This window comes from Coregonus clupeaformis, unplaced genomic scaffold (assembly GCF_020615455.1).
Source record: "Coregonus clupeaformis isolate EN_2021a unplaced genomic scaffold, ASM2061545v1 scaf0027, whole genome shotgun sequence".
In the NCBI taxonomy this organism is placed as follows: domain Eukaryota; kingdom Metazoa; phylum Chordata; class Actinopteri; order Salmoniformes; family Salmonidae; genus Coregonus; species Coregonus clupeaformis.
The window spans coordinates 686,146-699,634 of NW_025533482.1; the positions used below are offsets into that span (position 1 = coordinate 686,146).

At 51.3% G+C, this 13,489-nt stretch overlaps 1 protein-coding gene across 1 annotated transcript in view; it reads right to left on the bottom strand.

Moving 5' to 3' along the window:
* The window catches only part of LOC121569690 (retinoic acid receptor alpha), a 217,917-nt gene that overhangs the window by 53,084 nt on the left and 151,344 nt on the right, over positions 1–13,489 (bottom strand). The window lies entirely within an intron of this gene.

The following is a 13,489-nucleotide window of genomic DNA, read 5'->3' on the forward strand; positions in this document are numbered from 1 at the left end:
TATAAACGCAACATGTGAAGTGATGGTCCCATGTTTCATGAGCTGAAATAAAAGATCCCAGAAATGTTCCATACACTCAAAAAACGTATTTCCCTCCAATTTTGTGCACAAATTTGTTTACATCCCTGTTAGTGAGCATTTCTCCTTTGCCAAGGTAATCCATCCACCTGACAGGTGTGGCATATCAAGAAGCTGATTAAACAGCATGATCATTACACAGGTGCACCTTGTGCTCGGGACAATAAAAGGCCACTCTAAAATGCGCCGTTTTGTCATACAACACCAAAGATGTCTCAAGTTTTCAGGGAGCGTGCAATTGGCATGCTGGCTGCAGGAATGTCCACCAGAGCTGTTGCCAGATAGTTATATGTTCATTCCTCTACCATAAGTGTCCTCCAACGTTGTTTTAGAGAATTTGGCAGTACATCCAACCGGCCTCACAACTGCAGACCACGTGTATGGCGTTGTGTGGGCGAGCTGTTTGCTGATGTCAATGTTGTGAACAGAATGCCCCATGGTGGAGGTGGGATTATGGTATGGGCAGGCATAAGCTATGGACAACTAACACAATTGCATTTTATCGATGGCCATTTGAATGCACAGAGATACCGTGACGAGATCCTGAGGCCCATTGTCATGCCATTCATCCGCCGCCATCACCTCATGTTTCAGCATGATACTGCACAGCCCCATGTCGCAAGGATCTGTACACAATTCATGGAAGCTGAAAATGTCGCAGTTCTTCCATGGCCTGCATACTCACCAGACATGTCACCCATTGAGCATGTTTGGGATGCTCTGGATTGACGTGTACGACAGCGTGTTCCACTTCCCGTCAATATACAGCAACTTCACACAGCCATTGAAGAGGAGTGGGACAACATTCCACAGGCCACAATCAACAGCCTGATCAACTCTGTGCGAAGGAGATGTGTCGCGCTGCATGAGGCAAATGGTGGTCACACCAGATACTGACTGGTTTTCGGATCCACAACCCTACACGTTTTTTAAAGGTATCTGTGGCCAACAGATGCATACCTGTATTCCCAGTCATGTGAAATCCATAGATTAGGGCCTAATACATTTATTTTAATTGATTGATTTCCTTATATGAACTGTAACTCAGTAAAACCTTTGACATTTTTGCATGTTGTGTTTCTATTTTTGTTCAGTATATTTTCATCTGTTTGAAGCTGGTGTACAAAACCGAAAGTAAAATACGCAAAAACGAAACTTATGAAAGGGAAGATTAGAAATATCAGACAGAGAACAGATCTACAGCTTCTTAGACTTGCTTTCAATGAGAATTACAGATCTATAACACACATTTCTATGTGAATTTGGTGTAACGATCCCGGCAGTCTGAGTCGGGTCCTGTCTGTGGACTAGTTTTTTCTGTTCGTGATCTCCAGTTTCCCGAGGGTTCGGGAACGCTCCGGGGAGCTCTCTTGATTTCCGCACCTGCATCCCATCAGCAATCTGCACACCTGGTCCTGATCATCACCCTTCTTAGGCTCTGGCCTAACATCCATTCCCTGCCGGATCGTTAGCCATGAACAGTAGGTTTACCAGAGTATCAGTCTTAGAGCCTAGCGTTAGTTTTGTTGTTTTTGCACCTTGTTGGTTTGTTGCTTACTTACCCCCGTTTTGTTCCATCTGCAGTCACCCGTCCGGAACCTTCATCCAACCTCTGCCTGGTGGTCGGCGGCTGCCGACCCAGGATGGGATCAACCACTGCACCCCCAACAACTAATCAACGCCGCCCGCTCTGTTCCCTGGATTATTCAGCATCACTCTTGAATTTGTAAATAAACACTCACCTTCGTTTCAACTTACCTTGTCCTGGTCTGCTTCTGGGTTCTGGCTTAGCAACTCGTGACAGAACGATCCGGCCAGTAATGAACCCAGCGGACCTGGACTCTGTTCGCCATGCCATTACCCAGCAGGAGAAGATGTTGGGCCATCATAGCACGGTACTACAGGAGATCGCGTTGTCAGTTCGGAACCTTTCTACCGGTCTGACGGAGGTCCAGAACCAACGCAAGTGTCCGGTGGAGGATCCACTACCGGTTTCACCCATCTCGCCTGCCGCTTCTGAAGCTGTGTCCTTCCGTGAGCCCAAGGTTCCGACGCCGGATAAATATGAGGGGGAGCTGGGAAGATGCCGTTCCTTCCTTATGCAGTGTGGATTAGTGTTCGATCTACAGCCCTACTCTTATGCCACAGACAAGGCTAGGATAGCCTTTGTGATTGAGTTGCTGCGTGGTCGAGCGCTGGAGTGGGCTTCAGCCGTTTGGGAACGACAGGATCCCTGCATGGCTTCATACCAGGGGTTCACGGCCGAGATGAGGAAGCTCTTCGACCATTCCGTCCGAGGGAGGGACGCAGCTAGGCGCCTGTTTTCGCTTCGCCAAGGAACTCGCAGCGTGGCCGACTTCGTGATCGAAGTTCAAGACGTTGGCTGTGGAGAGTGGGTGGAATGAGGAGGCTCTGCAAGCGGCCTTTTACCAGGGTCTGTCGGAGCAGCTCAAGGATGAGTTGATCTCCTATCCGGAGCCTAGTGACCTGGACAGCTTGGTAGCCTTGTCTATTCGGGTGGATAATCGAGTCCGAGAGCGAAGGAGGGAGAAGCAATGGGTTCCGTCCAACCGATCAGCTTCTCAGGTTCCAGTCGGGTCGTCAAACTGCGCGGCTCGCTAAAGTTGGGAGGACTTTTAGCGAGCCAGTTTCGACCTCTCAATACCTCTGTCAGACCCCGTTTCCCGGCTACCCTTATGAACAGGAATCAGAGCTTAGCGATTAACGCTTTTATCGATTCAGGTGCCGATGGAAGCTTTCTAGATGCCGAGTTGGTGGAACAGCTGGGGCTTTCCAAGGAGCAATTGCCGGAAGCCATTGAAGCTACCACTCTGGACGGCAGTAGTCTGGCACGTATCACGATGAGGACTGAACCGGTTAAGATGCGGTTGTCGGGGAATCATTCTGAGATGATTTCATTCTTCATTCTGCCGTCTTCCCATGTTCCTCTGGTCCTTGGATACCCCTGGCTGAAGGAACACAATCCCACGTTCGATTGGGTGACGGGCAAGGTAACGAGTTGGAGCCTTGATTGTCATGCTAACTGTCTCAAGACTGCCTGCCCCCATTCGGTTCCCAGTCAGGTGATTGAGGCTAAACCCCCAGATTTGTCCCTGGTTCCCGAGACATATCACGATTTGGGGGAAGTTTTCAGTAAGCAGAAGGCTCTGTCACTCCCCTCCCCACCGACCATATGATTGTGCCATCAACCTGTTCCCTGGAGCTGTCTACCCCAAGGGAAGGTTATACAGTATCTCCCGACCTGAACGTGAGGCTTTGGAGACCTACATCAAGGAGTCCCTAGCTGCTGGTCTCGTTCGTCCCTCGTCATCACCCCTGGGGGCAGGATTCTTCTTTGTGGGTAAGAAGGATGGCTCTCTTCGACCGTGTATTGATTATCGGGGGTTGAATGACATCACGGTCAAGAACAAGTATCCCCTGCCCTTGATGAGTTCTGCCTTCGACTCCTTACAGGGTGCTACGGTGTTCACCAAGCTAGACCTACGCAATGCGTATCACATGGTCCGGATCAGAGAGGGGGACGAGTGGTTGACGGGTTTCAATACACCGATGGGTCACTTCGAGTATCAGGTGATGCCGTTTGGACTGACCAATGCTCCAGCGGTATTCCAGAGTATGGTGAACGACGTCCTGAGAGATATGATCGGTCTCTTTGTGTTTGTTTACCTGGATGACATTCTGATCTTCTCGAAGGAACCTTCCGACCACGTCCAGCATGTCCGGCAGGTTCTGCAGCGATTGTTGGAGAATCGCCTGTTCGTGAAGGCCGAGAAGTGCGAGTTTCACGCCCACACGACATCCTTTCTTCGGGTACATCATCTCCAGGGGAGAGATTAGGATGGACCAGGAGAAGGTTAGAGCGGTTCTGGAATGGGCCCAGCCCGGTACGAGATTGCAGCTCCAGAGATTTTTGGGGTTTGCGAATTTCTACCGCAGATTCATCCGGGATTACAGCCGTGTGGCCGCTCCGTTAACTGCCTTGACTTCCAGTATCAGGACCTTCAAGTGGAATCCGGAGGCGGATCGAGCGTTTCTGGATTTGAAGAGGCGATTCACCAACGCACCGATTCTCTCTCAACCGGACACGGCCCGTCAGTTCGTCGTTGAAGTGGACGCGTCTGATGTGGGAGTTGGCGCCATCCTGTCGCAGCGATGCTCCACGGACAGTAAACTCCATCCCTGCGCCTACTACTCTCGTCGCCTTTCGCCTGCGGAGAGGAATTACGATGTGGGTAACCGGGAGCTTCTCGCGGTGAAACTTGCCTTGGAGGAGTGGCGCCACTGGTTGGAGGGGGCGGAGCAACCGTTTATTGTCTGGACTGACCACAAGAATCTTGCTTACGTGCAATCGGCTAAACGTCTCAACTCCCGTCAGGCCAGGTGGGCGTTGTTTTTCGGACGATTCAAGTTTTCCCTGACGTTCCGACCTGGATCTAAGAACGGCAAGGCGGACGCCTTGTCCCGGATGTTCTCCAAGACGGAGGAGAGTGGGTCCAAGACCGAGACAATTCTCCCCCGGAACTGCGTCGTGGGAGCAGTTATGTGGAAGATTGAGGAGGAGGTGCTGGCGGCCCTTCGGACTCAGCCCGGTCCCGGTAACGGTCCACCCGGTCGGTTGTTTGTGCCTGAGTCGGTTCGTCCTGCTGTCCTCAAATGGTCCCACGCCAGCAAGATGGCTTGTCACCCTGGCGTGGCTCGGACAATGGCGTTTCTTCGCAGACGTTTTGGTGGCCTGCCATGGCCGAGGATACTCGGGGTTTTGTTGCTGCCTGTCCAGTGTGTGCGCAGAATAAGAGTACCAATCGGCCCAGCTCTGGACTACTTCACCCCCCTTCCTATTCCCCGGCGACCATGGTCGCATCTGGCCCTGGACTTCGTCACTGGGTTGCCCGCTTCTGAGGGGAACACGGTCGTTCTGACTATCGTGGACAGATTCAGCAAGTTCGCCCACTTTGTGCCAATTGCCAAGCTTCCCTCTGCCTCGGAGACGTCCGAGATCCTGGTTAGGGAGGTTTTCAGGGTCCACGGTTTGCCCAGTGATATCGTTTCCGACCGTGGCCCTCAGTTTACCTCTGCTGTCTGGAAGTCCTTCTGTTTGGCCATTGGAGCTACAGTCAGTCTCACATCTGGTTTTCACCCCCAATCCAATGGTCAGGCGGAGAGAGCCAACCAGAAGATGGAATCCACGCTACGCTGCCTGGTCTCTTCCAACCCCACCTCCTGGGTCTCTCAGTTGCCTTGGGTTGAGTATGCCCACAATACTCTCCCTACATCTGCCACTGGGATGTCTCCCTTCCAGTGCCTGTATGGCTACCAACCTCCCCTGTTCCCTTCTCAGGAGAAGGAGCTCTCAGTGCCTTCTGTTCAGGCCCATATTCGTCGTTGCCACCGGACCTGGCATCGGGCCAGAAAGGCACTCCTTAGGAGTTTCGGACCGGTATCAGCTCCAGGCGAATCGTCGCCGGATCCCCGCTCCCACCTATACCATCGGAGATAGGGTCTGGTTGGCCACACGGGATCTTCCGTTACGGACTGAGTCTAGGAAGTTGTTACCGAAGTTCATTGGTCCGTTTGTGGTGGAGAAGGTGATCAATCCAGTGGCAGTTCGACTCAAACTACCGAGGGACGCTCAGAGTCCATCCCACCTTTCATGTCTCCTGCCTCAAGCCTGTTTTCCTCAGTCCTCTGTTGCCTCCTCCGCCTCCTCCTCCTCCTCCTCGGATGATCGGAGGTGGTCCTGCCTACACGGTGCGACGCATCATGGATTCCAGACGGCGGGGCCGGGGTTTCCAGTATCTCGTGGACTGGGAGGGGTATGGTCCTGAAGAGAGGAGTTGGATTCCGCGGCGACAGATCCTAGATGCTGACCTCATCCGTGACTTCTACCGCCTCCATCCTGGCGCTCCGGGAGTCCGCCCGGTGGCGTTCGATCGGAGGGGGGTACTGTAACGATCCCGGCAGTCTGAGTCGGGTCCTGTCTGTGGACTAGTTTTTCTGTTCGTGATCTCCAGTTTCCCGAGGGTTCGGGAACGCTCCCGGGGAGCTCTCTTGATTTCCGCACCTGCATCCCATCAGCAATCTGCACACCTGGTCCTGATCATCACCCTTCTTAGGCTCTGGCCTAACATCCATTCCCTGCCGGATCGTTAGCCATGAACAGTAGGTTTACCAGAGTATCAGTCTTAGAGCCTAGCGTTAGTTTTGTTGTTTTTGCACCTTGTTGGTTTGTTGCTTACTTACCCCCGTTTTGTTCCATCTGCAGTCACCCGTCCGGAACCTTCATCCAACCTCTGCCTGGTGGTCGGCGGCTGCCGACCCAGGATGGGATCAACCACTGCACCCCCAACAACTAATCAACGCCGCCCGCTCTGTTCCCTGGATTATTCAGCATCACTCTTGAATTTGTAAATAAACACTCACCTTCGTTTCAACTTACCTTGTCCTGGTCTGCTTCTGGGTTCTGGCTTAGCAACTCGTGACATTTGGTCAGGTCACCCAAAAATGTACATATTGCAGCTTTAATAAAGTTGTATTCTATTCAAAACCCAAAAAAGGCTTGGACAGTTTAAAATATGAGTGACAAATCAGTAGGGTTAAGCCTGAATGCAGAATAATGTATTTACTGAAAACAAGTGTAGTGGGTGTTATTCTGAGACAAAACAAGACACTTGTTAATATTGTTCCACCTTTCCTTCCATCCCTGTCCTTTTACCGTAAATACGCCTATTGACTGCCCACCAATTACACAAACACCTTTCACAGTGCAGCTGAACTCTCTGTGAACCCAACAAACCAGGCAAAAGCCTTACCTCGTGCTGGCCCACCACGCACTCACCTTCTCAATTCGCACCTCTGCACCTTGCAACTGACATCACCCCAAAGTTCTCCTGTAATCCGGTAGGAACCCCCCGGTAGGAACACCCCTCCCCACACACACACACACACCTTCCTTGGTTTCACTTCCCTGGGCAGAGGTTGCACACACACTCACTAGGGGGGAGAGCAGTGTGCATATACAGTGAGGGAAAAAAGTATTTGATCCCCTGCTGATTTTCTACGTTTGCCCACTGACAAAGACATGATCAGTCTATAACTGTAAAGGGGGGGGGGGGGGATTACTTTATCCTATCCCAGGTATTCCTTAAAGAGGTGGGGTTTCAAATGTCTCCGGAAGGTGGTGAGTGACTCCGCTGTCCTGGCGTCGTGAGGGAGCTTGTTCTACCATTGGGGTGCCAGAGCAGCGAACAGTTTTGACTGGGCTGAGCGGGAACTATGCTTCCGCAGAGGTAGGGGAGCCAGCAGGCCAGAGGTGGATGAACGCAGTGCCCTCGTTTGGGTGTAGGGACAGATCAGAGCCTGAAGGTACGGAGGTGTCGTTCCCCTCACAGCTCCGTAGGCAAGCACCATGGTCTTGTAGCAGATGCGAGCTTCAACTGGAAGCCAGTGGAGTGTGCGGAGGAGCGGGGTGACGTGAGAGAACTTGGGAAGGTTGAACACCAGACGGGCTGCGGCATTCTGGATGAGTTGTAGGGGTTTAATGGCACAGGCAGGGAGCCCAGCCAACAGCGAGTTGCAGTAATCCAGACGGGGAGATGACAAGTGCCTGGATTAGGACCTGTGCCGCTTCCTGTGTAAGGCAGGGTCGTACTCTCCGAATGTTGTAGAGCATGAACCTACAGGATCGGGTCACCGCCTTGATGTTAGCGGAGAACGACAGGGTGTTGTCCAGGGTCACGCCAAGGCTCTTCGCACTCTGGGAGGAGGACACAACGGAGTTGTCAACCGTGATGGCGAGATCATGGAACGGGCAGTCCTTCCCCGGGAGGAAGAGCAGCTCCGTCTTGCCGAGGTTCAGCTTGAGGTGGTGATCCGTCATCCATACTGATATGTCTGCCAGACATGCAGAGATGCGATTCTCCACCTGGTTATCAGAAGGGGGAAAGGAGAAGATTAGTTGTGTGTCGTCAGCGTAGCAATGATAGGAGAGGCCATGTGAGGATATGACAGAGCCAAGTGACTTGGTGTATAGCGAGAATAGGAGAGGGCCTAGAACTGAGCCCTGGGCGACACCAGTGGTGAGAGCACGTGGTGCGGAGACAGCTTCTCGCCACGCCACTTGGTAGGAGCGACCAGTCAGGTAGGACGCAATCCAAGAGTGAGCCGCGCCGGAGATGCCCAGCTCGGAGAGGGTGGAGAGGAGGATCTGATGGTTCACAGTATCAAAGGCAGCAGACAGGTCTAGAAGGACAAGAGCAGAGGAGAGAGAGTTAGCTTTAGCAGTGCGGAGAGCCTCTGTGACACAGAGAAGAGCAGTCTCAGTTGAATGACCAGTCTTGAAACCTGACTGGTTTGGATCAAGAAGGTCATTCTGAGAGAGATAGCAAGAGAGTTGGCTAAAGACGGCACGCTCAATAGTTTTGGAGAGAAAAGAAAGAAGGGATACTGGTCTGTAGTTGTTGACATCAGAGGGGTCGAGTGTTGGTTTTTTGAGAAGGGGTGCAACTCTCGCTCTCTTGAAGACGGAAGGGACATAGCCAGCGGTCAAGGATGAGTTGATCAGCGAGGTGAGGTAAGGGAGAAGGTCACCGGAGATGGTCTGGAGAAGAGAGGAGGGGATAGGGTCAAGCGGGCAGGTTGTGGGGTGGCCTGCCGTCACAAGTCGCAAGATTTTATCTGGAGAGAGAGGGGAGAAAGAAGTCAAAGCATAGGGTAGGGCAGTGTGAGCAGGACCAGCAGTGTCATTTGACTTAACAAACGAGGATCGGATGTCGTCAACCTTCTTTTCAAAATGGTTGACGAAGTCATCCACAGAGAGGGAGGAGGGGGGATTCAGCAGGGAGGAGAATGTGGCAAAGAGCTTCCTAGGGTTAGAGGCGGATGCTTGGAATTTAGAGTGGTAGAAAGTGGCCTTAGCAGCAGAAACAGATGAAGAAAATGTAGAGAGGAGGGAGTGAAAAGATGCCAGGTCCGCAGGGAGTCTAGTTTTCTTCCATTTCCGCTCAGCTGCCCAGAGCTCTGTTCTGTGAGCTCGCAATGAGTCATCAAGCCACGGAGCTGGAGGGGAGGACCGAGCCGGCCGGGAGGATAGGGGACATAGAGAGTCAAAGGATGCAGAAAGGGAGGAGAGGAGTGTTGAGGAGGCAGAATCAGGAGATTGGAGGGAGAATGATTGAGCAGAGGGAAGAGATGATAGGATGGAAGAGGAGAGAGTATCGGGAGAGAGAGAGCGAAGGTTGTGACGGCGCATTACCATCTGTGTAGGGGCAGAGTGAGTAGTGTTGGAGGAGAGGGAGAGAGAAAAGGATACAAAGTAGTGGTCGGAGACTTGGAGGGGAGTTGCAGTGAGATTAGTAGAAGAACAGCATCTAGTAAAGATGAGGTCAAGTGTATTGCCTGCCTTGTGAGTAGGGGGGGACGGTGAGAGGGTGAGAGGGTGAGGTCAAAAGAGGAGAGGAGTGGAAAGAAGGAGGCAGAGAGAAATGAGTCAAATGTAGACGGAGGTTGAAATCCCCCAGAACTGTGAGGGGTGAGCCATCCTCAGGAAAGGAACTTATCAAGGCGTCAAGCTCATTGATGAACTCTCCAAGGGAACCTGGAGGGCGATAGATGACAAGGATATTAAGCTTAAATGGGCTAGTGACTGTGACAGCATGGAATTCAAATGAGGAGATAGACAGCTGGGTCAGGGGAAAAATTGAGAATGTCCACTTGGGAGAGATGAGGATTCCTGTGCCACCACCCCGCTGACCAGATGCTCTCGGGGTATGCGAGAACACATGGTCAGACGAGGAGAGAGTAGCAGGAGTAGCAGTGTTTTCAGTGGTAATCCATGTTTCCGTCAGCGCCAAGAAGTCGAGGGACTGGAGGGTAGCATAGGCTGGGATGAAGTCTGCCTTGTTGGCAGCAGAACGGCAGTTCCAGAGGCTGCCTGAGACCTGGAACTCCACGTGGGTCGTGCGTGCAGGGACCACCAGGTTAGAGAGGCAGCAGCCACGCGGTGTGAGGCGTTTGTGTAGCCTGTGCGGAGAGGAGAGAACAGGGATAGGCAGAGGCATAGTTGACAGGCTGCAGCAGATGGCTACAATAATGCAGAGGAGATCGGAATAAAATGAACTAAACATCTGGGAAAGGAGAGAGCGGGGCCTCCCACACCACAACTCCCAATCACAGAGGTCAGACGTTTCTTGTAGTTGGCCACCAGGTTTGCACACATCTCAGGAGGGATTTTGTTCCACTCCTCTTTGCAGATCTTCTCCAAGTCATTAAGGTTTCGAGGCTGACGTTTTGCAACTCGAACCTTCAGCTCCCTTCACAGATTTTCTATGGGATTAAGGTCTGGAGACTGGCTAGGCCACTCCAGGACCTTAATGTGCTTCTTCTTGAGCCACTCCTTTGTTGCCTTGGCCGTGTGTTTTGGGACATTGTCATGCTGGAATACCCATCCACGACCCATTTTCAATGCCCTGGTTGAGGGAAGGAGGTTCTCACCCAAGATTTGACGGTACATGGCCCCGTCCATCGTCCCTTTGATGCGGTGAAGTTGTCCTGTCCCCTTAGCAGAAAAACACCCCCAAAGCATAATGTTTCCACCTCCATGTTTGACGGTGGGGATGGTGTTATAATAAATATAATAATATGCCATTTAGCAGACGCTTTTATCCAAAGCGACTTACAGTCATGTGTGCATACATTTTTACATATGGGTGGTCCCGGGGATCGAACCCACTACCTTGCCGTTACAAGCGCCATGCTCTACCAATTGAGCTACAGAGGACCACCCTACAGAGGACCACCCATGTTCTTGGAGCCATAGGCAGCATTCCTCCTCCTCCAAACACGGCAAGTTGAGTTGATGCCAAAGAGCTCGATTTTGGTCTCATCTGACCACAACACTTTCACTCAGTTCTCCTCTGAATCATTCAGATGTTCATTGGCAAACTTCAGACGGCCCTGTATATGTGCTTTCTTGAGCAGGGGGACCTTGCGGGCGCTGCAGGATTTCAGTCCTTCACGGCGTAGTGTGTTACCAATTGTTTTCTTGGTGACTATGGTCCCATCTGCCTTGAGATCATTGACAAGATCCTCCCATGTAGTTCTGGGCTGATTCCTCACCGTTCTCATGATAATTGCAACTCCACAAGGTGAGATCTTGCATGGAGCCCCAGGCCGAGGGAGATTGACAGTTATTTTGTGTTTCTTCCATTTGCGAATAATCGCACCAACTGTTGTCACCTTCTCACCAAGCTGCTTGGTAATGGTCTTGTAGCCCATTCCAGCCTTGTGTAGGTCTACAATCTTGTCCCTGACATCCTTGGAGAGCTCTTTGGTCTTGGCCATGGTGGAGAGTTTGGAATCTGATTGATTGATTGCTTCTGTGGACAGGTGTCTTTTATACAGGTAACCAGCTGAGATTAGGAGCATTCCCTTTAAGAGTGTGCTCCTAATCTCAGCTCGTTACCTGTATAAAAGACACCTTTCTGATTGAGAGGGGGTCAAATACTTATTTCCCTCATTAAAATGCAAATCAATTTATTACATTTTTGACATGCGTTTTTCTGGATTTTTTTGTTTTTATTCTGTCTCTCACTGTTCAAATAAACCTACCATTAAAATTATAGACTGATCATGTCTTTGTCAGTGGGCAAACGTACAAAATCAGCAGGGGATCAAATACTTTTTTCCCTCACTGTAACAAGGCAATGAATAGTCAAGTCGTGGCGCCACTGTGCATCAGTCAACGAGCTAAACCAAGGTTGCTGTCAGTGAGTGAAAGATGTCCCCATCTGTAAGTAGAACAATGTATCAACCTCTTCTTTTCATGCCTCGGCTGATCCCATTTTTTTCCTTGACGTGAAAGTACTCGGGTATTGATTTTCGTCTGTTTAAAATATTAGCTGCTCGGGATAAAAGACCACACATCAAATAAATACACATTCGTTAAATCGATAGGAGGCATTCAATCCATTGAGAGTGGCGGCAGGGCCACAGACACGGGACTATATAGGATATTAAAATGTTCTGATGGGTATGTAAGCGATCGAGCAGTGCCTGGCAAGCTGCGTATTGAAAATTGACATCATTGTAAATGTACGGTACAGAGAAATGTGCTATTACTTAAGCTTACATCATTGCCTTTGGCTTTAGCCCAGTTTGCTTATTACCATTGCACAACATATTTTCGTTCGAGGTCAGTTGATGATTAAGTAAAGAAACACGTTTTACACAACAGACAAATATTGCCTTTGTTTCTGAGGCACTGCTAAGTGCACTCATATATTGTAGGCCTTCACCTCTTGACACTAATAATGTAACGATCCCGGCAGTCTGAGTCGGGTCCTGTCGGGGTATTAGTTTTTCTGCTCGGGATCTCCAGTTTCCCGAGGGTTCTGGAACGCTCCCTGCCTGCTTGATTCCCGCACCTGCATCCCATCAGCAATCTACACACCTGGTCCTGATCATCACCCTTCTTAGGCTCTGTCCTAAGATCCAGTCCCTGCCGGATCGTTAGCCATAAACATATTCTCCCGGAACCTTCACCCAACCCCTGCCGTGCCATCAGTTCATCTGCTACTTCACCACCACCTACTCATCTCCGCCACCCGCTCCGTCTACTGGACTATTCTGCATCTGTTATCAGTAAATAAACACTCTCATTCGTTCTACTCACCTTGTCCTGGTCTGCTTCTGGGTTCGGTCTTAGAGAACCGTGACAGAACGATCCGGCCATTAATGAACCCAGCGGACCTGGACTCTGTTCGCCATGCCATTACCCATCAGGAGAAGATGTTGGGCCATCATAGCACGGTACTACAGGAGATCGCGTTGTCAGTTCGGAACCTTTCTACCGGTCTGACGGAGGTCCAGAACCAACGCAAGTCTCCGGTGGAGGATCCACTACCGGTTTCACCCATCTCGCCTGCCGCTTCTGGAGCTGTGTCCTTCCGTGAGCCCAAGGTTCCGACGCCGGATAAATATGAGGGGAGCTGGGAAGATGCCGTTCCTTCCTTATGCAGTGTGGATTAGTGTTCGATCTACAGCCCTACTCTTATGCCACAGACAAGGCTAGGATAGCCTTTGTGATTGAGTTGCTGCGTGGTCGAGCGCTGGAGTGGGCTTCAGCCGTTTGGGAACGACAGGATCCCTGCATGACGTCATACCAGGGGTTCACGGCCGAGATGAGGAAGCTCTTCGACCATTCCGTCCGAGGGAGGGACGCAGCTAGGCGCCTGTTTTCGCTTCGCCAAGGAACTCGCAGCGTGGCCGACTTCGTGATCGAGTTCAAGACGTTGGCTGTGGAGAGTGGGTGGAATGAGGAGTCTCTGCAAGCGGCCTTTTACCAGGGTCTGTCGGAGCAGCTCAAGGATGAGTTGATCTCCTATCCGGAGCCTAG